Source organism: Myotis myotis, unplaced genomic scaffold (assembly GCF_014108235.1).
Source record: "Myotis myotis isolate mMyoMyo1 unplaced genomic scaffold, mMyoMyo1.p scaffold_m19_p_2, whole genome shotgun sequence".
Lineage (NCBI taxonomy): Eukaryota > Metazoa > Chordata > Mammalia > Chiroptera > Vespertilionidae > Myotis > Myotis myotis.
Window position 1 is genome coordinate 89204110 of NW_023416324.1, and position 26220 is coordinate 89230329.

The window sequence follows — 26220 nt, forward strand, 5'->3', positions numbered from 1 at the left end:
ATACAATGGTCCCCTCCTCGGCACAGTGATGAGGACATGATCTTTGATGTCCCTCCCAGGCCTGAGTCGGCGTATGCATTCAACTATGCTGGAATGCTGGCATGTTTTTAGGTCCGGTGTCAAAAGCCCTTTCCACCTGCCTAATGCTATGAGCACTCCCGTGAATATCCAGGCTCGAAAATAGCATCAAACTCCACTTCTTAATCAAGGCAGTTGTGGGACGTGTGCCACTTAAGGGATGTGACGGCCACAGGGAGGTGACACATCAGAGCAGAGGACCCTGACTCCCTGCCATTCAAGGCCAGGAGTTGCATTTTCTTGGCATCACACCGCATCTGTGAGGTTAACGGGTTCAGAGAGTGATAAGACCAGATGTTTAAAATTACAGTCCCCCAGTGTTCCTTTTCTGGAGTATAAGGAATCTTTCTAAAGTCAATTCAAAAGAAGAATGTCCTTGCCTAAGTACCCCCGAGCCCCTCAAATCTCAGAGGTAAGAGGGCTGGGTGAGAGAGAAGCAATGGTGTAATGAATGACATTGGAGATGACAATAGAAAGGCAAGGCTGTGGAGAAAATGGTGGCAAGTAAGTGACAGAAACCAGGTTACAGATTAAATCCACAACTCCAGTCTCTATGCCAACACTTCAAAACGAAGCCGATAAAACAAAACAAAACAAAACAACAAAACAAAACAAAAAAAAAACGGAGCCAACATTTTTAGGATCTCTCTTTTTTTTTTATGATGCTAGATAATGGAGTAACAAAGGGTGATCAGAGACCTGAGCAGCCACACTGTCTCCATGCAAAACCTAGAACGTTGCATTGTGTGTGGCCCCTCTCCTATAGCCACAGGACTTGGCCCTGTCACTGGCTCATCTGAGAACGGGAGCCAGCTAACCGGTTCAGCCCCACTGGCCAAACAGCAAGCACTCTTCAACATCCTCAATTTCCTCCCAGCCATGAAGTCAGGAACAACCTGTACAGACAAAGAAAGTAGAAAACTTGCGAAACAACGGCATCTACCGTGCTCACTAAATATGCCTGAGGAAACTTCCAAAGCCCTTTAAGATGCTTCATTACAACTCGGGAAAGAAAAAGCAGTCCACTACACCCAGGCACATGTTCCCACAAACCCAACTTCACACTCTGCCAGCCCCACAAGCAAAACGCAGAATTCAAAATACAACTCAAGAGAGTGGCCCTGGTTGCTTCACAGATTTGGAATTGTAACTGACACTTCTCCATAACTCTATTAAAGACCAGTGACATCCTGAAATGTTCCCAATCTGGAAAGAGAATTTTCCTAAGGGAGAAAAAAAAAATCTAATGGATTGTACAACAATTTGCTACCTGGCCATGGTGAAAATGCTGTTTGCAGGATGTAAGGAAAAACCCTTAGTGTACTTTTGCTCCTTGTAGTTAACCCTAATGCTGTGCTCTGGCCAAGGCAGGAATCCTTGCAAGGCTTCACCCACAGAAACTACTAATTGTGATGATGGCTTTTTTTGTACCCTACTACCCAGTGTTCATGTAATAGGGTGAGAATTTGGAAGATAGATATGGAAAGTAATTCTGGTTCTGCCTATTCTACATAGACATCTCGAAAGAACCGTGCTACTCATATATGCTGTACAACCCAAATTTATAGTCAAATATTATTCTCATTCACAACATTAGGCAAATGCTCTGTTAAATTTTTTAGCTTGTAGAAAGAGAAAACAAAGGAACACATTAATCCGTCCAAGTTGCTAGGCCTTAAAACTTGAGCAACTTTTTGTACTTATCATTTTTGTGGCTTCAGCTACCAAACAGGTTTCATTTCAGAAATGGGTCTCTCTAGTTTCCTGCAGCTTGAGGTCCAGGGCCATCCTGCTGCTTTCAGTGTGCTCAAACCAAAGCCTAGGAGAGCGCGCAGAACAACGTGTACTCTCTGTGAGGGTTAAACACAGTTGCTTAAGATGTTCTATACCATTTTTGTACCCTTGACATACGGCAAGATTTGGTATCAATGTGAAGACCTGAAATAGGATGACGATCTTCCTTGGGCATCGTCTATTGTCTCAGATGTTAGAACCACCAAGAAGTGAATGACAGAGCCGGTATCTCAAAGGCTGACCCTCAACTGGGGAGACAAAGGAGACCTGACACAAAGAACTAAATTCCAATCCAACGGAAATGGATTATGAGTCAAACACTTTAAGGACTGCAAGGCTCCCCGAAGGTAAGTCATTAAACATGAGGGCAGTAGAACAGTGATTTTCAACCCCTTTCATCTTATGGCACACATAAACTACTAAAATTCTGCAGCAAACCAAAAAATATATTTTTTGCAAATTTGACCCCCCCCCAAAAAAAGGTATAATTTTGATTCATTCACACTGGATGGCTGTTGTGTTGGCTGTTGTCATTTTTTTATTTGACAATCTAAGGGAAAGAGGTCAGCGCCCCTGACTAAATAATCAGGTACTGTGTGTTTCAAAAGTTCTTGTGGCACACCAGTTGGAAATTGCTCCAGTAGGGCAAAGGCAAACCTGAGCTTGAAGGAAAGATGCGGCTTTCAGAGGACGGGGCATTCCAGTTAGAAGGAAATGCACGCGGAAAAGGTTTGGAGACTCAAGAGGTACATCTGGATGGAGCACAGTGTTGCAAAAACATCAGCTCCTAAATGTCTATTTTCACTCTTCTCAAGTGAAATGAAAAAATTCATTGAGAGTCTCACAATGCTGAATTCTTATTATTTTTTTTAAGGTTAAAATGCCCTTTTAAAATGAGATGACGAAGTAGATGGTGGAGACTGTTTTAATGTGCTTACTGGGCGTGGGGGGGGGGGGGTTGCGGGGGGAAGAAGCAGCAATCCCATGTCTAACTATGAAAGTTTTGCCTTAGGTTTCTGACCCATGAAAACAAAGACTTTGGGAGACCCAACTATACCAGTCATGTGTGAAAGGAGGGAGAGTGGAATGCAGGAAATGGCAAAGATGGGCTGGTAAAATTATGCAGAGGTCAAGGTTCCATCTCACAGGATAAACTTTATATCCTGTGGCCATAGAAACCCACTGAAGGGTCCCACACTTATTTTTTTAAACCTCAGAGTAAAATAATCACATTCATATTTTTAAAAACTCTGGGCAGCAGTTTAGAAGATGGACGACTAGAGAGCCACATACCCCGTTAGGAGGCTATTGCAATACCATATAAGGGACAGACATAAAGAGTACAGGGGTCCAGAAAATTTCACCAAGGGACCAACCTGGCTGTGAGGAATGAGGGCCAGAGAGATGCTGGGCTTCCTGCATTACCAACAGAATGAGTGGCAAGGCAGTTAACAGGGATGCAGAAGAAATTTCCCACACAGGAGAGAATACAGCAGGAAGGGACAGGGTATGGAGAAGTAGGATTAAGATAGTTCTGTTGAAAAGAAAACCTAAGAATGTCCATAGACAGAAGGAGCAGAAGGGAAAAGAAGGTCCTGGTGGAGATGGGAAAGGAGGGCCAGGGTCTCCCAGGCCCAAGAAGATGAAACACTTGTGATTACAAAATACATAACACACGCGGCCCTGTAAACACACGCACCATCGTCAAACCACGAAAACTGCTAATGAAGACTGACCATCATAAGCAGTTCACATGGGGGAAAGTGCTTAAAAAGCCTAAACTTAAGGTTAAAGTCTACAAAAAATTTTTACCAAATATAAAACAAGAACAAAATCTGTCCTCTAACTTTCAAAGAGTCTACTACATAAAACTAACATGTTAGACACTGAGCTGAAACATTTTGTGGAATTGATTAGTTCTGGAGCAAAGCTGTCCGGTTGAAAGTTCTATAACATGAAAACAGTCTCTATACGTGCTGTCCAATATGGTAGCTGCTGGCTACACATGACCAGTCAGCACTTAAAATAAGGTGAATGTGACTAAGGAACTAAATTTTAAATTTTTACTTAAGTTTAAGTTAAACTTAAATGGCTACACATGGTCAGCAGCTATTTGGCTGTTGTACTGGACAGCACAGCATTTATTGTAGTTTTTCTTTCCCCAGTAACCTGGATTACAAGATCGTAGTCCTTGTTGGGTTTGGTCCTTGGACTTTAAAGCCCTAAGGCAGAAACAAAGATAGTCCAGTACAGTTTCACCTGCAGGCAGGGGAGGGGATCATAAGCTGATCCCAGGAGTAACTTACTTCGCTATGATTCTTCATTCTTCCAGGTGTTTATCAGAGTTTCAATGTATAAAGGGAAACAACCCATGAAACCAACAACAGAGGGACATCTAAACCAGACTGACTTCTCCCAGGTGAGTCATCACCACCCTGCCCCATCTACCCAAAACCTGCTCAGGCCTGGTCCCACCTCAAATGTGAAGGTCAATGTATGAAAACATGAGAAAACATTTTTAAAGTAAGATCAAGTTTAAAAAGCAAGTAAGTACATTTAAGCATTCTATGTTCTGATAATATATGGGTAAAGTCTGGAAAATGCAACCTGAAGTGAGATATGTGTCACTGGAATATGGTGATTTTCAAAACAATAAAAGCAATTTAATGTCACTGTACAGTTGATTTTTGTAATTAAAAATTATTTAACAAAATATACAAGAAAGAAAATAATCAAGCTGCGTTCCTTCTTAAGATATGAAACTAGCTCTAGCCAGTTTGGCTCTGTGGATAGAGCTTTGGCCTGCAGACTGAAGGGTCCTGGGTTTGATTCCTGTCAAGGGCATGTACCTCAGTTGGAGGCTCGATCCTCGAGGCTTGATCCCTGGTCCTGGTCAGGGCAACCAGTCCATGCTTCTCTCTCTCTGTGACTCTCCCCCTCCCTTCCACTCTCTAAAAATCAATGATAAATATCCTCAGGTGAGGATTAACAACAAAAACAAAAAGATATGTAACTGCTCTCCTCCCTTTCTCCCCCAATTTATATCTAGTTATAGACAGTGCCTGGCACTTGATTACTAGTTCATTCTATAAATATGAGCCTCTTATGTGCTACCTATTAGGGGCAATACGCTCAGGTTCTATAAACATGTATGAGATTCATACCCTTGAAACTGTATGTAAAATTTATGTGGTATTCATTTTTTTTGGAGAAAGAGTCCATAAATTTGATCAGACTTTCAAACCTTCCTTTTTCTTATGAAAATGAGATCAACCATGTAATTCACTTTAAACAGTATCTGACACATACATGGCAATAACTCAATAAAAGTTAGTGAAATCAATCCTCTAAACAATCTCCCAATTCCTGCTACAAACAGTTATAATTCTAGAACAGAACATCCTACAGAAAGGAAGGTGGGGGTGGGGGAATCCTTGTGAGCCCCATCTATGTCACTGTGCTTCCGTGGTTTTGTTCTATTCCTCATTATGCCAGGAATAACGGTTAGAAGACTAACAAGAGTTAGCTTCTTGATACTATTAGCTTAAAACTTCTGAATGCATGTACTATCACCATCTCTAGGCCATCAAAGGCACAGAGGTGGTTTCCTGTGAATCCACCTATAGGTGTAAATGTGGCCCAAGCACTAGCAATTCCTGGGAATCTCAAAGGGGTCCCAGAATAGTGTGTGGTCTTGTGGAGGATGTTTGTTTTGCAATTAACAAAAAGTAATAGGGGCGTTAGTGAGCCTTTTAAATAGAAGCCAAAAATTAAAATTGAGTCTTCTATGTACCCAGCAGTTCTTAAATTGCAATGCATAAATAAAATAAATTGTCTATAAAAGGGATTATATTAACTATAAAATTTAAGAATCATAACGAGGAGAGTGGGAAAAGTGACTGATTAAAAGGTGCTTGGGGGAGGGGCTGGCCTGTCCTTGTTTACTCATGTGTCCTTTGAAGGTGAAAACAAACAAACAAAAAAAGCCTTTCTGAAAAAATAAACAATGGGCCCTGAAATCTCTCTCCCTTTTTTGGGAAAAATATTCTACTTAAGGCTCTCAAATATTTATTGATGATAAAAATACATCTGTCAGTTACCTCTATTAGTAACTATTGATCTACTACTAGACTGGGGGAGAGGGGTCCAGGAGCTCACCACCTAGCTAAGGAGAAAAAGAAAACAAGAATTTAAGAGAACTGTGCTATCTATGCAATACTAATTGAGTCCAAAAAAACCCCACTGGCCTGTGTAAGTGAAGGGTATCAGGTGGAAGGGAGGGTGGAGGAGACGAAACCCAGTAAGGACCACCAGAAGCCAGGTCCTGATTACAGAGGCTGGGGGAGGGGAGGAGACAAATTATGGGGAACTGGGGCAGTGGGGAGAAATAACGTCAAATTTTAAGGAAACCTGTTTGAACATGGTATGGGAGTGCAGGAGAAGGAGAACTGACTAAAATGGGAACAAAGGGAATAGAGAGGGAAAGGTAAGCCTGAACATCTTTCAAAGAACTTTGCGGACCTGAAACAAACAAGAGGGAGCTATGGAGTAAGTTGCTTCTGACACAGGCTCGATTTCCTGGGACACTAGAGTGGTGACTGCTAAGGAGGGCGGGTGAAGTGCTTTTTTAGAGACTTGGAAAGTGAGGAAAAGGAGAGGACTCGGAAGGGAAGGTCTTGGTACTATGGGATTAGTTTATTGGTGAAAAATCGGAGATACTGAGTGCATGTGGGACTGGCCCCTCCACAGAGAGCTGAGGCCTGAGCTAGGTGAGCTGACATTCAGAGATAAGAGGGCAGGAAGGAACATGAGGAACACCCATTTTAAGCTACTGAGACAGCAATAAGGCCTTTTAGGAATGAGGTCCCCAGGAAGGAGGAGAAAGGGCAGTGTCCAAATAAATGTGACAGCATTAGCAATGAAGGGGGCATAACCCTTCTGAGTCTGAAAACAGGAGAGTAAAGATATCTGGAGGGGTGCTCAAGGAAGCTCATGGTTAAATGGTCTTAATCTTGAGCACACAGTAACACTCAATTATTTTATTGATTAGTAATCTCAAGAAAATAGGCAGCAGGTCATATGCTGTGAGTAGGAGGAGGAGAAAAGGGAACTGATGGTGTAAGGAGCAAAGGACCACAGGGGAGCTGGCGGCAGGATAGGGGTAGTCAGTGATAATAAGGCCTCCCTGGGGCCAGGGATGATGAAGGCGTACAGGGGGGACTCTCGGTTGGCTTAGGTATCACAGCCACATGGTCTCATGGTACTCTGCAACAAAAACGAGCTCAGGGCAGCAGGGAGGCTGCCCTCTGGAACCCTCTCCTCCTACTCAGAGTGAGTCTGTTATCTGTTTCCTACTCTGGCTGGCTGGCTAAGGAGAAGGGAGGAAAACTATGTGATTTCAAATGGCTGCATCTTTTATTCCTGCTATTTGAGGCAAGCCTGTTATGTTTCTTCCAACAGATGCCCAATTTACACATGTAGCTGCTCTCATAAACAGTAAACTAATGGATTCTCTCTACAAACACCAAGGGCGCCAGGTCTCAAAACGTTTCCCAAATACCCAACCCAAAGTGGCTTTTGCTTTGTTTTCAGGCTGAACTCTGTAGCTCTAACCCAGATGCAGCTCAGTGCAGAATGCCGCTGGGACACCACACAGGACTCGCAGGGGTTAGTTCTTAAGAAAGCACAGCCCTGCGCCAGCCCAGGGTTCCCAGGGCATGCTGGTCTGGCAAATTCATGCTCAGCGCTCGGTGACTCAATTAGTGTAAGTTCAGTTGCTCTTTCTTAGGTCAGTTCTTTCTTCTTTTGTTTAGATCTGACTCAAGATTTACTTCAATTATCTACACCTCTATTAAAGTACCTAAGTAAATTAAACCATTGTATGAGATGATGGGAAAGGAAGTGATGAAGGAAAGGAAAGGAAGAAACTGGATCTTCAAAACAACACAGGCAAATAATCTTCACCTTTCTCCTCTACATCTCTGTGCTCATAAATTACTAAACTCTAAGACAAGCAACTGTTTCTCAAAGGCAAATTCTAGACCCTAAAACCTTATGGTTAAGCACTGGCTTGCAGAAAACTAAAAATTTCAGCAATTCTGGAATGAAATGTTATGTTCATAACTATACAAAGCATAGCAGCTGTTCCCAGCCAACATGAAAACCGAAAGGGGTGATGCTATCTTTATCCTTTACCTAGAGTCAAAGCTGGTACCGTCTTGGGCAGAGCTGCCAAGAAGCTGTCTCAGTTCTAGTCTGCTGAGCACAAGAGACAAAGAAGGCAAGGGAATGAATACATGGGCCAGCAAAGTACACCTAAACAACAACACATAACAGACCCACCTGTGAGAAAGAAAATGCAGTTAATAATTAAAATTTTTTAAAGGATGCAAGGGAAAACAACTGCTTGAAAAGTAGTTCTCAATGTCATTTGGAAGATCCTTTTCAACTCAATCCGTTCAAAATTCAAAAGATTAGATCACATCTAACTCTACCTGAATTTCCCAAATGGAAGAGGAAGAACCCTTTTATCAATTTCCTTGGAAGTAAAAACACATTTTATCTATTAAACTCAAGTCCTGCTCATAAAAACGTAACAAAAACCTTCTTCAGACAGCCTCATGGAATCAGGCCTCGGATGAGCATCTCAGAGAGGACAGGAAGATGGAAAATGAAAGATCTGAGAAGAATAAAAAGAGAAGCTTATGAGAAAGGTTTCTTTCATAAGCCTAAAGCTCACACACAGGCTAAATGAAGAAAATGTTTTTCTGATGTTACTGAACTACCTCACTCTGAGAAAACACTTCCTACTAGCAACTCCGTTCTACCCCAACAACCCCATTCTATTTACTGTTCAGTTTTAAATGACTGGGCAACTGCTGCCTCGCCATGCATCCTCAGGATTGGCCAACACTGTTACCCCCCCACCCACATAAACCACCAACGAATGAAGCTGGTGGGGGGGGGGAATGAGCTTGTAATGTGAACTGCCACCGACACAACACACTTCCTGCTAATTCTGAAATGGTCTCCATTCAAGAAAACGTGAATAACCAGTGCAAGGCCTGGTAGGTTTCCACCCTAAGCTCAGCAAGCGGACTACCCAGGTTCAAATCTTGCCTCTTCTACTTGCTAGCTATGGTAAGTAGCCTGGCCTTGTGGCACCACTTGCAGACAATTATGGAACCGCTTTCTGCCTCAGTTTCCTCATCTGTAAAATGGAGACAATGATAATACCTACAACATATGGTTGCTGTGAGAAACAAGTTAAATCAGCAAAATGCTTAAATACAGTCTGGGACATATAGTACAAACCCCCCAAATGCTTGCTATTATCACATATGTGCTCATACCTGAACTTAGGTTTATTACACAAATACACTAGCAAGTGCAGGGTTGATTCACTAATTATCAGTTCAACAGGTGATAAAGACATTCCGTTCATCTAGGGCAGTGATTTTCAACCAGTGTGCCGTGGCACAAGTGCTGCAAGAATTTTTGAAACATGCAATACCGGACTAGTCAGGGGCACTGACTTGTTTTCTCTTTTTCAAATTAAAAGAAAAGAAAAAAGCCAACCAACAATAACCATCCAGTGTGCATGAATCAAAATTATACCTATTTTTTGTCAGATTGGCAAAAATATAATTTTTAGTGTGCCACAGAATTTTAGTAAATTTTAGTTTATGTGTGCCATGAGAGGAACGTCGCAAGTGGGGCTTACGAATCTGTATCACAAGTTCCCAGGGGATGCTGGTCTAGAGGTCAAACTTCGAGAACCACTGCTCTATGGAAGAGTTAACTCCTTATGTTCTATGTTTCAGGCCTAAGCCTTACCTAGTTTATTTATGTGCACCGAGAGCCTTAAGGAGATAAAATAAGAAAGGAGCGTGGCAAATATGCCTGAAAGAGGTTAACTGCTCAGAGAATCTCCATGTGTTCCTCCACAATGCCTAGCACCCCTACCGCTCTGCATGTGGCAGACCACATGACAAGTTCTGGCCAATCAGCTGTGAGAAAAGAAAGATGTGTATCACTCCCAGTCTGAAGCTTTTAAAAGCTTACATGTGACCCCCTAGCCTAGCCTTTCCTTACTGTGGTGACCTGAAAGCCAGATGACAGCAGCTGGATCCTTGGGCCACAGCTTGGAAGGGAGCTACACTAGAGAGCTGCTGAACCTATAGCAAATTTCACATAAACAAGCAATGGCATTTTATGAGCTGAGACACAGATTTTTAGGTTGGTTTGATGCTCCACATAGCGCTTAACCCAACTAAAACAATTCCTATCATCTTTATAAAAAAGAACCTCCACATCAGTCTTATTAGGTCCTACCTATCAAACATTTATGTGAGGTTAAAATCAGTTAGCTAGGATTTCTACCCTATTTTTATTCACTTCAATTCATTAAAATAGATTAGGTATTTTTAAAAATTATCTTTATTGTTGAAAGTGCTACAGATGTCTCCCCTTTATTTCACTCCCCTTCTCCTCACTCCTGGCCCCTCCTATTTGGGGTCTGTTTCCAACCAAACATAAAAATTCTTTACTGCAACATGATTATGTAACAGTTGCCAATAATTTAGAAAGCTAAATATGCTAAGAAGTACTGAAAATGTGAAAAGTAAATACACTGAAGGACTCAGATCAAGAGCTCCATGAAACAAAGCATATGGGCACGCACATGCACCCCTGGACTCCCTGACTCTCAGGCAGCCCAGAGGAAAAAGGGTTGCACTTGATTTATTAAATCATGTCAAACTGATAACGTATTTTGCCCAAATGGGAGGTGTTCTCTATAAGGTAAAAACATCACCATTTAACCACAAACTGCTCTTTAAAACATATAATAATTTCTGGGCAACCTAGGAAAAGTTTGCAATTTACCTTCCTGGCCATGTGTATAAACATAAAAAAAAAGACTTTCTTCTCACAAAAATTACCCCCACCACACACACAGAGCCAAAACAAAATATAATCTAGAACACCTCAACAACTTAAACTAGGAAACTTATGAAATACAAATTAAAAGAATTAAGGAGAGAATTTTAAAATATGTACTTGAATCACATAGGGTCCTTCCTGGTCTATAGAGCAAAACAGGCTTTTTCTGCAGGGCCCTCAATGAGGAGGACTTCAGTTGAGTGGGAGCTACAGCTAATCTCACAGGTGAGGAATTCTCCCTAACTCTTCCTACGAAGGGCAGGAGAACACCATGTGTAACTGAATGCGTGCACATGCTTTCAAACTCATCTTCGAAGGAGCTCATGGCTCTCTGCTCCCCAATTAGCCCTGGCAAAGCTCAGTGTTAATATGAGGGATCCTGCTGCTTTTGGCCTTCTCAAGTTTTTAGGCCCCGTGAGTGTCTCATTCTCTGGGTGTGTCACATTCCATCTCTAGGTACTTCCATTGTGGCCAAAAAGAAAAAAGGTAAATACTCATGTAATGCATTTGGTCACACATTACAACTCAGCTGTAGTCAGAGTTCGAAAATAATAAAAATGCCCCAATGATAAAAGCTGAATTTCTCTAATATTCAGCAACTGTTGGGTTTTTTTGGTAAGGGCATTTTTTCTTCTTTTTTTCATTTCTTTCAGGAGACTTGAAAATGTCATTTTAAAAAATGAAAACCTGAAACTTTGAACATCTCTATTTTTTAAAAAAATCATATGACACACTACCTTTAGGACATCAAGGAGACCAATAATCTCCACGTGTGCCTTAAAACAGAGTTACCTCTTTACTTTTCATTAAGGAGCTACCAGAGATAACAGGGATAATGTGCAATTAGATCACAGGTGGATATATTAATAATCACAGAGCTAAAACAAACAAACAAAAACAATTCAGCATCACATCTTGCTAGTACTCTCCGGTAAAACCCCTGAAAACTTCCTATTATCTAGCAAGTTGATTTTACAACGCTCATGATGTATCCTCAGATCAGCATCACTGTTTGCATCTTTAAGAAGCGTAATAGGAACATCCACACTTAGAAAATGAAAGCCAGCCCTGGCTGGTTTGGCTCAGTGGATAGAGCATCGGCCTGCAGACTGAAGGGTTCGTTCGATTCTGGCCAAGAGCACATGCCCAGGTTGCGAGCTCAATCCCCAGTGGGGGGTGTGCAGGAGGCAGCCGATCAATGATTCTCTCTCTCTCCTCACTGATGTTTCTATCTCTCTCCCTTTCCCTTCCTCTCTGAAATCAATAGAAAATATTTTTTAAAAAAGAAAATGAAAGCCATATAAAAGCGATCTCATGTGATTTTTGCAGTCTAACTTCTTCAGTTTAATTCTTCCATAGTCATGTTCATAATGAATCAAGCTATAAGTCAATTCCTGGGAGTTCATTAACATTATGCTTTATTTAGCCATAAGACCCTTTCATTTATTTATTTATTGCCCAAAGAGGTTTGTGGTTGCAGATGTCTACATATTGTCCACATGTTGGTAATTACTTTGGGAGCTTAACAAGATGGTTTTCTCTATCCCCAGGCCAGCCCAGCAGGGCCTGCCACCCTCTCCCAGGCATGCAGGGAACTGCAGTGGGCCCATCAGCAGAGCTGCTCCCACTGCCCTTACTACCACCGCCTCCTCCAACTTGCACCCAAATCAGTTGTAGGCCATACAGATATCATGTCCCTGTGATGTGCAACTTTCATGCAGACCTAAGAGCATGAGGAAAACCAACTCTTGACTAAGTGACTCCCAAACCAGCACATCCCATGCATTCTCAAGTTCCTCCTCTCCACAGACTCCTCAGCAGAGACCGCTCCAGGGGGCTGGTGTGCAGATCATATGACTACTGAAATCCCTTGGATAAAAGCAAGCATTGTCTACTTTTCTTAACATATCGAAATCCTGGATAAGATCAACAATCAAGTAACATTTCAATCCTCCAACAGCCTTAAATCAATTGATCAAACTCTTCTCTTTGGTTCTCAATCCCCCACCCCAATAAATAACAGTAAAAGCCATTTTAGTCAGCTTTTGGAGCAGACTGTGTCAGCATTTACTTTCAATAAAAGATTAGGATTATGTGAAGGGGAAAGCTTTTAACTAAAACAAACAATGCACGTTATGAACTGAGATACTAACAACAACTGCCCAACACATTTCTGTCATGCCTTTCAAGTGCTCCTGGGGCATCAGGGTATTCACTGAAAACATGCTCCCTGCCTTCTTCATGCTCAGCCTCCAGTCACACAGATGAGTGCTCTGTGCCTGTGATTCATGGAGGCTGATCTCCAGGCAGCCAGCAGCTGTTCAAATCCTTGCCTGGATGGATGTCACCCCCCATCCCCCCTGCCTTCCTCGCACCTCCAGCTCCAGTTGTCCTTGAGGCCCGCCTACCCAGTGGATGCTGGAAGCACATCGTCTCAAACTGAACCAGTGCAAGGAGTTGCAGGTGGCTTCACAAGCTACATACAGAACGAGGCACAAGCTCTTTCACCTCTGCTCCATTCCTCCTGCCCCATTCCTCTGCCCTGTCTCTACCCAAAAAGTCATGGCAAAGATCTGCTCCTCACTTCCTAGGACAGTGATGTCGAACCTTTTGAGCGCCACGTGTCAGCATTTTGAAAAACCCTAACTTAACTCTGGTGCCGTGTCACATATAGAAATTTTTTGATATTTGCAACCATAGTAAAACAAAGATTTATATTTTTGATATTTATTTGATATATTTCAATGCCATTTAACAAAGAAAAATCAACCAAAAAAATGAGTTCGCGTGTCACCTCTGACATGCGTGTCATAGGTTCGCCATCACTGTCCTAGGAAGTAATGGTTTTTATGACTTTTCCATTTGCTGTGAGCGTCTAACACCCAGATAACGAATGCCTATTTCTTACATGCAATTCACATACATTTCCCTTCCCTGACAGAGGCACAAATGTCTAACCATAAGAAAATACTTTCCCTCTTCGGCATGGCAATCAGGAGGTACAGTTTCCATGGACACTCAGGAGACCAAATTTCAAAACTAATTTACATTTTCAATGAGAACCATTTCTCTTAGTTAAAAAAAAAAAAAGGTATTTGATTCAGGAGCAGAAAAGTTTATACCAGTTTTATTCATATGTTAACTATGAATTATAGCAAATCTAAGAGCACAAAAGACAAATTTAATACTATTATAAGCTAATATGTAAATAAAATGCATCTACAGGTATGATTAAAATAGGGCCAGCAATGTTCCATACTGAAGCAGATAAAAAACAAAATGCTTAAAAATATTAGCTACCCTGGGGAGTTTTCAACCATATGAAAATGTCCAAAATACTTAATAATAATGGAGGAAGATTTTGGTGTCCCACCATGAAATGCTGTAGTTAGCTCCATGTAGCTACTGAGAATAAAATTAACAAATAATCAACAAATATAATAAACTCTGCCAAACGAACATATAAAAAGCCACGTGGACACAATTCCAGGTGGCATGTTCAATTCTGAGCAGATATAAATTATGGGAAAATATTGAGTAAAATGAGGGCAAACTCGTAAAAAAAGACCAAGAGACTACTAAGTCCCTCCCGGCTCTAAATTCTCTGATTCTTAGAATAAGCTTATAGTAGGCATGAGGGAAACACCATTCCTTCCTTTTATTGGTCATGATGGCTTAACGTTAACTTGTTTAGATATTCAAGTTCTCTGAGGCTTCCTTTAAGCTCAGAACTCCTTTTCAACAGAGACTGCGTTTCCCAGGGTACCCAAGACTTCTCTGGTTCCCAGCAGACTGAGGAGAGGGTCTTCTCTATCACCTGCTATTTAAAATTCATGACACTTTGTGTATTATTTTAGTTTAAAATATGAAAATATTCTCATTAGGAATACAGATAAACAATCTAATAATAATTGGGACATCATTTGAATCTGTTAATGAATCATTTCCTTTTCTTGCAAATCTGAGTTTTTAAAATACATTACATTTTAGTGTCCACCTGAACACACTGGAAGGTTCATCCGAACCTTTCAGGTTAACTCGTAAAGCAGCTGCACATCACTGAGGGGCGCTGTGGAGGGAAGTATTCAGAAGTTAATTTTCCATATAAAACTCCTGGGTGTAAATCATTCTAAATTATCTTTCAAACTTCCCCCTCTCCTTAAGCAGAGCATGGTGAATCAATGTATGATTAATCTAACCTTTTTGGGCAGTGACTCAGGATCATGGTGATGAACAACTATTACACAAGGTGCCTTCGGAAACTCGGGTAAATATCCCTCCTGCTTCAGTTCTGCCTCTATCCCATAGGCCTCAGTGGACCGTGCTTTTTTTGTTGTTGTTAATCCTCACCCCATGGATATTTTGTCCACTGACTTTATTTTTTTAGAGAGAGAGTGGAAGGGAGGAGGAGAAACAGAGAGAGACATCGATGTGAGAGACACACATCGATTGGTTGCCTCCTGCAAGGGCCCCCGACCAGGGCTGGGGATCGAGTCTGCAACCACAGAGGTATGTGCCCTGACCAGAATTGAACCTGGGACCCTTCAGTCCATGAGGTGATGCTCTATCCACTGAGCCAAATCGGTTAGGGCTAACTGAAACTTTTATTGAGAACACAGGCAGTTGTAAGAAATAACAGAGAGGGCTCCTCTGTTCACTTGACCCAGTTTCCCCCAATGGTAACCAGCCATACTGCTAGCATTCTTCTGCCTCATCCCCTGAAGCCCTTTCTTGTTGCTATCAGCATTATCTCCTGCTGATGGCTTTTATCCGCTTCTAACCACCAACTTTGGCCTCTAACTTATTGTTGCTGGACATGGGAGAAACCAGGTGGTCATGGCCATGGCCATATCTAAAGTAAGAATAAATAGTGCTAAAGTGTGGACCTAAAAGATCATCATAAATCAAGGCTTCTGAAAGCTTTATTTTGCATAAACCCACACCTCCTGCTGGTTCTCTCTGACTCACATGATGAATATTCTGGACCCAAGAATGTCAAATAAGTGACCTCCACATAAGTGTTATATTACTTTGGAGCCCATCAAATACCAATTAGTTGCTGTTTCCATACTAGCAATTGGTACTCTGGCAGTATCCAGTGTTGTACTCTTTTTTGTTTGTTTGCTTTATTTTTTTTTAATTCTCACTGAGGATATCTTTTCCATTGATTTATTGATTTTTAGAAAGAGAGGGGAGGGGAAGAGAGGGACAGGGAGAGACAGAAACATCATGTGAGAGACGCACATTGATTGGTTGTACGGCTGGGGGTGGGGGGGGGGCGGGATCAAATCTACAACCCAGATACATGCCCTTGATCACGTTTTGAACCCTCAACCCCTTCAGTGCACTGGCTGATGCTCTAACGACTTAGCCATATGGGCCAGGGCCCCAGCGTCATACTCTTAAATTTTCCACCAGGCCTCATTAATAGTTTGAAATAAATACACATAGCCTTAAAAAAAAAAAAAATCAATTTTTTTTTTCTGGAATCTCTGTTTTTGAGGAAGTTTTAACTCATCAAATCACTTGCACTACGTGGAACAACTCAATTATATGAGCTGAAGGAATAAAATTCTAAAAAAGAGACGATAAAGAGCATACATAATAAATGTGCTTTAGAGACTTCAGCAAGTAAGAAAACTGTCACTTTGTTCTACTGCATTAGGAACTTCTCAAACAAAGAGGCCTGATGGAGGCAGACAGAAGGGGCTTAACAGCTTAAGAAACGGGAAGGATGGTACAATTAACTGTCACATAGTCAGATATAATACACTCTGATGAGGCCAAAGAAAGAAAACAAGGCAAAGAAAGTGCCCATCTTGTCTCTTTATATGATATCCAGATATCCAGGACTGCAGATCACCTTTTCGTCAAAGGTTATCATAATATACATTTGGCCTGAGAAGAAAGGCATAGCCTTTGGAGGGAGGGGGACGGAAGGGAAAGAAAAGAGGAGGAAGAGGAAGAAGCCTTATCTGAACCAAAAGGCTCACTCCAACAAGCTGAGTGCTTATCCTTAGGTATTCCAACGAAAAAAAAACAGCTGCATTTCTTATTACTACGTCCTCCCCGCTCCACAGACCCAGCCCTGCCAAGTGGAAAACGGCCACGGTCAGTCCTGCGGAGAGCTGCATGCTTTGCCCTGGCAATCCGAGGGCGCAGTGTTGTAAATGCAGGGCAGCCCATGGAGATCTGGGAGGAAAACAGTGTCGGGGAAGGGGGAGGACGACACGAAAGCAACTTCTCTAAGGGTGCCAATAATGAATGTTACAAGGGAGAGCTCACCCTCACAGTGTTAAAAGATGCTCCAAAAACAAAACAAAAAAACCAGCTCAAGACTAGGGACCATAAAACAGAAAACGTGTGTGGTGTTAAAAATACTAAGAAAAACAAGGTTTTTATTCTAAAACAGATGTACAAAGAGGATTCAGTTTCTTCTCACGTGACAATACAGTTTCATTAGTTTTCAGAGTGCCAGACACACTAGGATCAGGCACTGTGAAGATGGCGAGAAAAGAACCCTCTTCTCCCTCCCTCCAGGAAAGAAAAGGAAGCCACAACAGAAATAGCTGGGGCCTGCTGCTAAGTACCGGACAGTCTGTGCACTGGGAGAGGTTCCCCTGCAACATGTGCTATAGTGAGCTGAAGCATGCCTATATATGGGCTGTTTACGCAGGGATTAGATACAAACACCATACAGAACTTACATGAGACCAGACCTGGCTTGTAAAGAGCTCAGTTTCTCCACATTTATGGCCACAAAACATCCCCTAAGTCAAAGCTAACTTCAGATGCTTCAAAAAGCAACGTCTCATGACTTACTGACACTTGGAGTGCAGGGACCCCCTCACTGCCTTCCACTCTCCATCCAACCTCGCCTCCTGCCCTCTCCACCTCCTACTCCTCGCACAAGGCATCCACCCCATGGTCCCACAGAAGCATAACTGTGCACTGAATAATGTCTGCTGAATGGGGCCTATGTTACATGATGAAGGGCATGGGCTAGCACACCATCGGTTTCTGGAGAAACAGCTGGCAAGGCTGAGGCCTCTCACATAGGCTCCTCATCAGCACAAAGCATTTTCATCACGTCAAATGTTCTGCTCAGGAGAAGGAAAGCCAGACAGTGAGGCCGGTGGTGGAGGTGTGTGTGGGGGGAGGAGGGGCGGGGGAGGGGGGAGCAGTAAGGGTACAATCTGAAGATGCTTTAAAGTCCTGGAGAGGAAAGGGGGAACAGAGGAGGAAGGAGAAGGAGAGGGAGAGAGGAAGACAGAGGGAGAGGGAGAGAGAAAGAGACAGACAGGCTGGGGGGGGGGGGGGAGGAAAGGGGAGGCAGGCTTCATCACTGGCTTAAACAGTCTTGCCCAACCTGTTCTGTGGTATGTTCTGTTAACTCCTTTCTGGCAAATGGATGCAAACAGCAACTCCTTTCTTTCCTCTTCTTTTCCCACAGCCATACTGCAATTTGAGGCAGACTTGTAGTGAAAGGTCCCAAAGAAAAAGGCTAAACACATTACTGACTAGTCTCAAATCCATAATTTTTATCATACAGTATGAGACCTTCACTACAAGCTTTTAGGGCTGTCATCTTGCTGGACAATATCAACTCCCCAGCCCGCTCCAACTCCTAACTCTCCTCCTCCCTTGAATATACCTAAAGTGAGGTTAGGTCCTCAAACATAGGTAAGTGCAAGCCAGGCTGAGCCAGGCCCAGTTTTCATGCACTTGAACAAACCACTATGTACGACGGAAGCATAAGGTTAATGATTTTTCTTCTTGTTATTTTTTTGCCTGACATTAGGCATTTATAGGGTTAATAGACAGCTTGCAGACCAGAAATCTACCTGCTTAGCAACAGAAGCATCAACTAAGCCACACTGGTTGTTTTGACACAGGAAAAGCAGTTTCTACCTGGTGAAAATACCTGGTGATGTTTCAGTTGCCATTTTAAGCAACACACATATTAATCACAGGAAAAGAGCAGTCAAGGAACAACATAAAGGGAGAAATGTCCAATGAGCGTTTACCCAGCTTATGGTACAGATCAAACCAAGCATGGAAATGCAGGGCCGCATATGGAAAAGGCCCTCCACAAGTTAAGAGCAGCCTCGTGGTTGAGAAAACTGCTCTGGAATCAGTAAAACCTGGGCTCACTTTCCTCTGAACCTGTTTGTAACTGCGTAGGCTTTCCGTGGACCTTAAGGACGCTTCGGGCAGTGGGAGATTTAATCCTTACAGAAAGGCAGATTCCCTCCTCCAAAGAGTGAGGTGAACAGGAAAGCACGAACCTCACAAAAGGTTGCACTTTTTTCCTTAAACATACTAGTATGTCTCAATTTTAACAAAATGTAAATGCAATCCAAGGCCTCCATAATCTACGAAAGAGAACAAATATTCCTTGAAACCTAAATATCTACTTTAAAATTCAACTAAAGAAAGTTTCTTCATTTTCAGCAAATGATTTGTTTCCTTTTTGGAAGCTCCAGGACACTGAGGTTGCAGCGTTGGTTGCTGTAGGATGTTTACTGCTGTTTTAACACAAATTTGTCTCCCTAGCCAGAACAAAGAAGGTCTAAAAGCAGTTAGAACCGACCATTTGGCCCAGTTGTTGAATATGTAAAACACAGCAGAAAACTATGTTAATACACACTTTTAACTAAAATACAATTAGAAAGAATACTGTCTAGGTATGTATGTAACATAGACAGGGTGTCCCCAAAAACTGTATACACACTTTGAAAGATTATAAAGTCAGTGTTTATTTTCAAAATTTAAAAGAGTCTACAGAAATGAATAATTTTTTTTTTTTTTGTCAATGCCTGTTTTCAAACTGATGACTGCTCTGGTCCAGGCACTGCTAACACGAAGTAATGAAATCGCAGACATCAAGAATCATTTTGTTATGTATGTGTGTTCCCTCAATTCATCGACTGTTGCCAGTTTTGTACTATAAACTTTATCATTATACATCCCCATTAAAAAAAAAAGCCTAGTGGCACTTTAGGATAAATATTCTTTGTTCAAAGCTTTGTCTGGCTTCACCCATTATTTCAAATCAGTTAAACCTAAAAAGAAGTGAAAATTAAGTGAGTTATCAGCTGTTAGTGTATATATTTTTGGGGGACACTCTATGTACTTACAGAGCCCAAGAATGAATATGTGAGAGAAACAAAATAGAAGTAAAAATTTTAGCATTAATGGTATCAATTTTGGAAATGATACCCAAATACTCTAGAAAACCACCTTGAGAGTTTGATTATGATAGCTTCTCTTTTAACTAAAGACAATACTTGAAGACAAAGAGATTGTGTATAAAGTTTTAAAAGAAGGAAATATAATGACCCAGGAAAAACAAAACTTTCTAACTTCAATACAATTTAGAAACACAATTTCAAAGTCACATGGTTGAGATTATTAAAAAGCATATATGCAAAACCAAGCCACAAAAATAATCTTCTCTTTTAATGCTTTATAAAGTAAAATACTTGCAACTTATTCAGAACCCCTATAGCAACAATTTGAGCAAATAAAACCTTATTTCTGAAACTTATATTTCAAAAATGTAAGCTGGGTCAAAGAAACTGTAGTGTGGACAAAATGGTGGTATTTAAAGCAAAAATCTGGCCTATGCAGGGAAAAAAAAGAAAGAAAGAAAAGGGGGAAAAAGGCAGCAGTGATGCACTCTGCTTGCAGGCAGAGTGGGCTGCAAGGCCAGTTGTATCCAACAGTTGTGCTTGAAACAACAAATGGTGCATTCATAAACTGCAAAAGCCATGGCTGTTAGAGGCTGTAAAGTCTGCACACGAAATGATGAGCAGCCGACTTGCTGTTGTTCCACAGTAAAGGAGTGAAACAAGGAATGAATTTAGTTAGAGGCACAGGCTGTCCCTTCAGCTGTGGCAAAATGGTGAGCAAGAGGGTCAAGAGTCCCCAAGTACCACATACCCTCTTCTAACAAGAACTGGGCCTAATAATAATTGAGTAAACACCTCTACATAGATAATACTGGGAGAACCTTGCAAGGGAAAAAGGATGACTAGAAACCAGAGAGTACATCCTCCTCCTACCCTTTTTAAAGAAAATATTCAGGATTCCAAAATCCACAGCTTCAGATCAAGGCTGTTAGCCTTATTACCTGTGACATTACCTATCCATGGCCTTAACAAAAGAAACATCTGGTACCAGCTACTCAGCATCCCTGATCATTCTGTCAGAGCACCAACTTCTTAAAAAATTAATTAGTGGCATTTACACTCGCCAATGCAGACAGCCTATTCTAGCAGAGGTACCACAATACCTTGCTTAGTAGAAAACACAGGGTTGCAATGAGCAAGCATCAGATGAGAGAATTTCAAGGTTTCTGTCATTTCCTAAATCTATTTTTTTTAAAATTCCCAGTGGCTCAAATGTATTCATCTGTCTCATTTGCTATAAATGTAACAGTAACCTGTTTGAATCACCCAGAAAGCATTTTTAAATGGACAAGCCTCAGTCTTACATTGGAATCTCCTGGAGTAGGCCCTGGCAGGTGTGTTAGGGAAAAGTTTCCCCCTGGCTTGAGAATCACTGGTTTGGATGCTGTGGCCCAGTGAAAAGTGATCACCACCCCCCCCCCCCCAAAAAAAAGTACATAAAAAATGAGAAAAGTCACAAAGTGAAGAGGCTGTGTAAAGTAAGTCACTGAAATTGTTCTATGTCGTTCCTGAAGCAGGAGGAAGTCTCCCTGGAGCCGACAGTGTCCCTGGTTCAGTTAGCCAGCCACCTCGGGTTCTGCCCCAGCCACATGACCGAACAGAGAAGCAGGCAGGAGCCTGTGCCCTGTCCACTGTGCCAGCTCACAGAGCAGGGCCTGCCTGGGGAAGATAGGGCACACTCAGCAGGCTGCCTCTGCGGCAGCTGGCCTTCAGCCATCAGAAATAGGGCTGCCTGCCGGTTACCAAACGACCTGTTGTTCTCACGGGTAAGGTACCTGAAGTACAGAACATCAAGAAACTGCATCCCAGCTGAATGGGATATCATTAAAATACTGATTCTGAAGGCAGGATCGGGTGGCCCACTTTCAGGAGAATTGCAAGGCTAGGAAGCGGTTGAGATTTAAAACCTGAAGCTACGGTCGCTTGTTTGGTTCTACTTTGCCCCTTGGCCTCAGTTCTCAGAAGGCGGGTCATATCAGAAAGAAGAAAACGGTTGCCCAATACTCTGCGTAAAAGGACCACATGCTGCCCTGCTTCCAAGCTCTACCCCCCTGTCCTCCCCCCCCCCCCCCCCCAATTCTCCTATCCCTTTATACATAAGCTGCTCTCCTCTCCTGCCTTTTAACTTCCAGTTCCAAGGTTTGGTGCTGGTAATATCCGCACCCCTCCTCCTTGTAATAAAGGGCTCTGCGGGTAATTCTTTTATTTTTTTTTAATCTACCTGCTGTTTTCATTTTTAACACAGCAATCAAGTAAACAAAATGTCTTAAGCAGACTTCTTCTGGGAAATAAAAACAAAATGCGAGTGGGCTAGCTCACGCCTATGCAAACTTCTGAAAATTTAAAAAGTGGTCACAGGCTGAATAGTCTCAAATTAGCGCCCCCCCCCCCCCCCAAAAAAAAAGCGCGCGTGCGAGAGAGAGAGAGAGAGAGAGAGAGAGAGAGAGAGAGAACTTCACTCAGAGCGCACACATTTTCTGATCTCTCCCTAAGGAGAATTCATTTTTTAAAAACCAAGCGCAGTTCCTGAACGGGCTCTTTGAAGATGTGTGGTAGTTCCTTAATCGCTCCTGGGGCCTAGGCGCTGAGAGCGACAAGGTCTTCTTGGAAGAGGAGCCGGCGCTGCCCACCGGGAAGAACAGCCCGGGCCCCGCCCCCGCCGGCCTGCTGACCAATAGGCGCCGGCCGCCCTGACTGACGGCCCCGCTGCCCGCTCAGGGGGCCGCCCATCGCGGCCCCGGGTGGGACGAACGGCCGAGAGGGCCCGGGCTGGACCAGCGCCCCAGCCACCCCCCTCCGGCCAGGCCGTCGCCGGCCCGCCTCCCACTCGCCGCCTCGTCGGAACGGCACGGGCGAGTCCCCGGGGACCACGGCTGCCGCGCTTTCAGCTGCGCGGACACATCTGCTTAGACAGCATCCCCTGTGTACGAAGGCTCCCCGGGCCCGCCAGCCCCCCCCCCCCCCCCCCCCCCCCCAGCTCTGCCGGCCGCACGCCTTCCTGACGGGGAGTCCCGGACCCAAATCCAGCCTGACAGCCTCAATCCAGTGCCTCCAGGGAAGAAACACGACCCTACGCAGCAACTGGTGCTTTCTCTTCCCAGCTTGAGCCTTCAGAGTTGCCTGAGATAGTCGCCAGGCAGATGCACAAACGACCATGCAGCCAGGGAGCAAAAAGGGGTGCCCAGTGGCAAACTTTATTTGGATTCTTCCATACACGCTGCACTGAAGGCAGGAAGAGGATAATATCTATTGTCAGTAATTTTTAAAAAAAAAACCACTCAAAAACTTGAATGCCCTTTTAATTAAAGTGCACAAATTACATTCCTATTATGGAAAAGGATAGAGAGAGGCAAGAATTTTAGAATATTACATGATTTCCGAAACAAGCATGTTTATTCTGTATTTAGCAATATTTCATTCTAGCACTTGTATTATGACTTACTGTGCTAACTCCGGAAATGAAATAAGTTATCAGAGGGCAATCCCAAATAATCTTTAAGAAGAAAAAAAAAGGGAAAGCCCTATCAAATTGAAAGATCTTCAGAATCACTTTGTTACAGTTCTTTGCTGAAACCTTGAGAACCTTTCATCCTAGAAGGCAGCCTGAATAAAACTTTTTTTTTTAAAAAAAATATTTTTATTGATTTCAGAGATGAAGGGAGGAGAGAGAAATAGAAACATCAACGATGAGAGAGAATCATAGATCAGCTGCCTCCTGCTCACCCCACACTGGGGATCCAGCCCACAACCTGGGCATGTGCCCCAACCAGGAATCAAAAGGTGACCTCCTGGTTCTTAGGTGGATGCTCAACCATTGAGCCACGCCAGCTTGGCACTGAAATTATTTGTTTAAACGAAAGAAAAAAGTTTTAAAATCACTTGCCTTGCCACTCAGAGAGGGAACATCTGAAGAAATTTGCTTTAACCCCAGTACATAGAAATGCTAGGCAAAGTAGCCTTGATAGGCCCACAAAACTAAAGAGAAGAAACTTAGTGTGAAACAATGTCTTTTTCCCTAAGTTCTAAGTAATTTTTAAATATTCAACATCCATGTGACCTTGGACTCTCATTTTCATCTGTCTCTTGCAGTACACTCTCTTTGCTAACCATTCAGCACACTGCAAGCTCTGATAAAAGTAGTTAATGTTTACTGAAACCTGCGCATGAACTGTACTAAACCTGATAGCAGTGAAAAGGCAAAGTTCTGTTAACAGCATCCATGTACAATAAAAGGAAAACAAGAGGGGGTGAGGGAACAAGGAGAATCATTTTTTTCTGTCTGGTTTGAACTTAAAATTTCTCACTGATGAAATGTTGGTATACATCGCCAACAATGCCTTTAATCTATTTTTTTCTCTTGGGGAAAGTTGCAATACAAATATACTTCAACTACTTAACATTTTTCTTTTCTTTTTTTACAGAATTAAAAACTGAAACCAGTCTCTTTATAGCTCATGTTCTCTCTCTTTTTTTGAAGGCTACCTGATCAATGGTTTAAATTATATTCTTAAACATTTACTCATTTGAATAGCTGCTTACAGGTTACAGTTAAAAAACTACTTCACGCACACATTTAACATTTCAATGGTTACCATCTAAAATGGTTTTCTACCCTTATGCCTTTAGTTTTTCAAATGTGAAAACAGTTCACTTTAGTCTAATCAGATCTTTAATTCCAACACTCAATATTACATTCACTCTAAGCATATTGAATTAAATATCAGAACTTATATAGATATTTTAAACTTAGTGATAATATGTTTTTCTTCCATTTCCACAGTCCCCTTTTCTCCCATTATTTCAGTTAAAATAATATTTCAACTTACACACATATACACACAGAGACTGTATATATCCAGAACAGGATGCTCTCAGGTGTTTAAAGGCAACTTTCTCTCTCCCCATCCCCCCTCTTGCTTAAAGGGCAGCAATAGAACCAGTCACCTTGGAAACAAACATCACCCAGTGTTTGCAGAACAAACAATGGTACCTTTTCAGCCAGTACCAGGCAGGCAGGCCAAGGGGCAGCCGAGCAATTCTGGGCCTTACAGGAGTGTTAACATATTGCATTCATTCAGTGCACGAAAAAGTAGTTCAGTACTAAAAATGAAGTGTTCTCAAACCTGTGAACCTTTGGCTAGAAACCATAGACAAAGCAAATAAGGTTTAAAGTCAAATGAGGCTATCCCTAGTCAGAAAAAATATATATTTTTATTGTTTTTAGAATTGCTTTATGCGCCTTATAAATACAATAAACTACACTTTTTGTCACTGAAAATTACGTTCTCCAGCAACTGGAAAGAAGTTGCTAAAAATATATTTTTTTTCAAAAGAGCATGTTTCATTTAATTACTCCTACAAAACCATCATGGCATTTTTCTAATGTGCCCCCACTTAAAAACATGTATATTGCTGAGCACCTTAACCCCACTTGTGAATTTTTGGTGGTGATAAATCTGACTGTAAGTTAGAAAATTCAATTTTTAAAAATAGCACCAAATAGCTCCATAAATTTATAAGGGCCCTGAATAACAATAACCACTTTTGACCTTGGATAACAATAATTAAGCTTCCATTTAGAAGACTTACAAAAGCTAATCATTTTGGGTAGCTCAAGTTTTAGGGGAGATTCCTGCTATGGTTTTTAAAAAGCTCAACTGAATAGTTAATAAAAAAAAATATGCAAGTGTTCTTCAGATCCTTTAGAATGAAATTTTTCAATGTTAAAAGTAAGTTTCCTCCTTGCTGAAACCGGTTTGGCTCAGTGGATAGAGCGTCGGCCTGCGGACTGCAAGGGCATGTACCTGGGTTGCGAGCACATCCCCAGTAGGAGATGTGTAGGAGGCAGCTGATCAATGTTTCTAACTCTCTATCCCTCTCCCTTCCTCTCTGTAAAAAATCAATAAAATATATTTTTTAAAAAAAGTAAGTTTCCTCCTTATTCTGGTTGGGTACTGAAGTTTTCCTTTTCACCAAGTAAGAGAGAAGGCTGGGCCCAACTGAATTATTTGGATGGGAGTTTGAAGTCAGTTAAATACCACAGTAACTGGCATTTTCTATCACCTCCAGACTAAGGGAACAAATGCCTAATTAACATGGACCAACATGCAGATTAAACTGGAAAAGTGCCTGTCCTTTTTCTTTATTTTCTTTTTTCTCAAAGATGTAAGTCTTTAACATCCTTAATTACACAATGGGTGTATGGCCATCT

General features: G+C 42.0%; 1 protein-coding gene across 11 annotated transcripts in view; it reads right to left on the reverse strand.

The window, feature by feature from the left end:
* Window positions 1-26220, reverse strand: part of RREB1 (ras responsive element binding protein 1) — a 194817-nt gene that overhangs the window by 95287 nt on the left and 73310 nt on the right. Inside the window, exon 1 of one of the 11 annotated variants that reach the window (XM_036349143.1) lies at window positions 14799-15178. The exons of the other annotated variants lie outside the window; for them this stretch is intronic. The gene's annotated coding sequence lies outside the window, so the exon portion shown is untranslated. Of the gene's footprint in view, window positions 1-14798; window positions 15179-26220 lie in introns of those variants that run through there. 11 annotated transcript variants of the gene reach the window in all.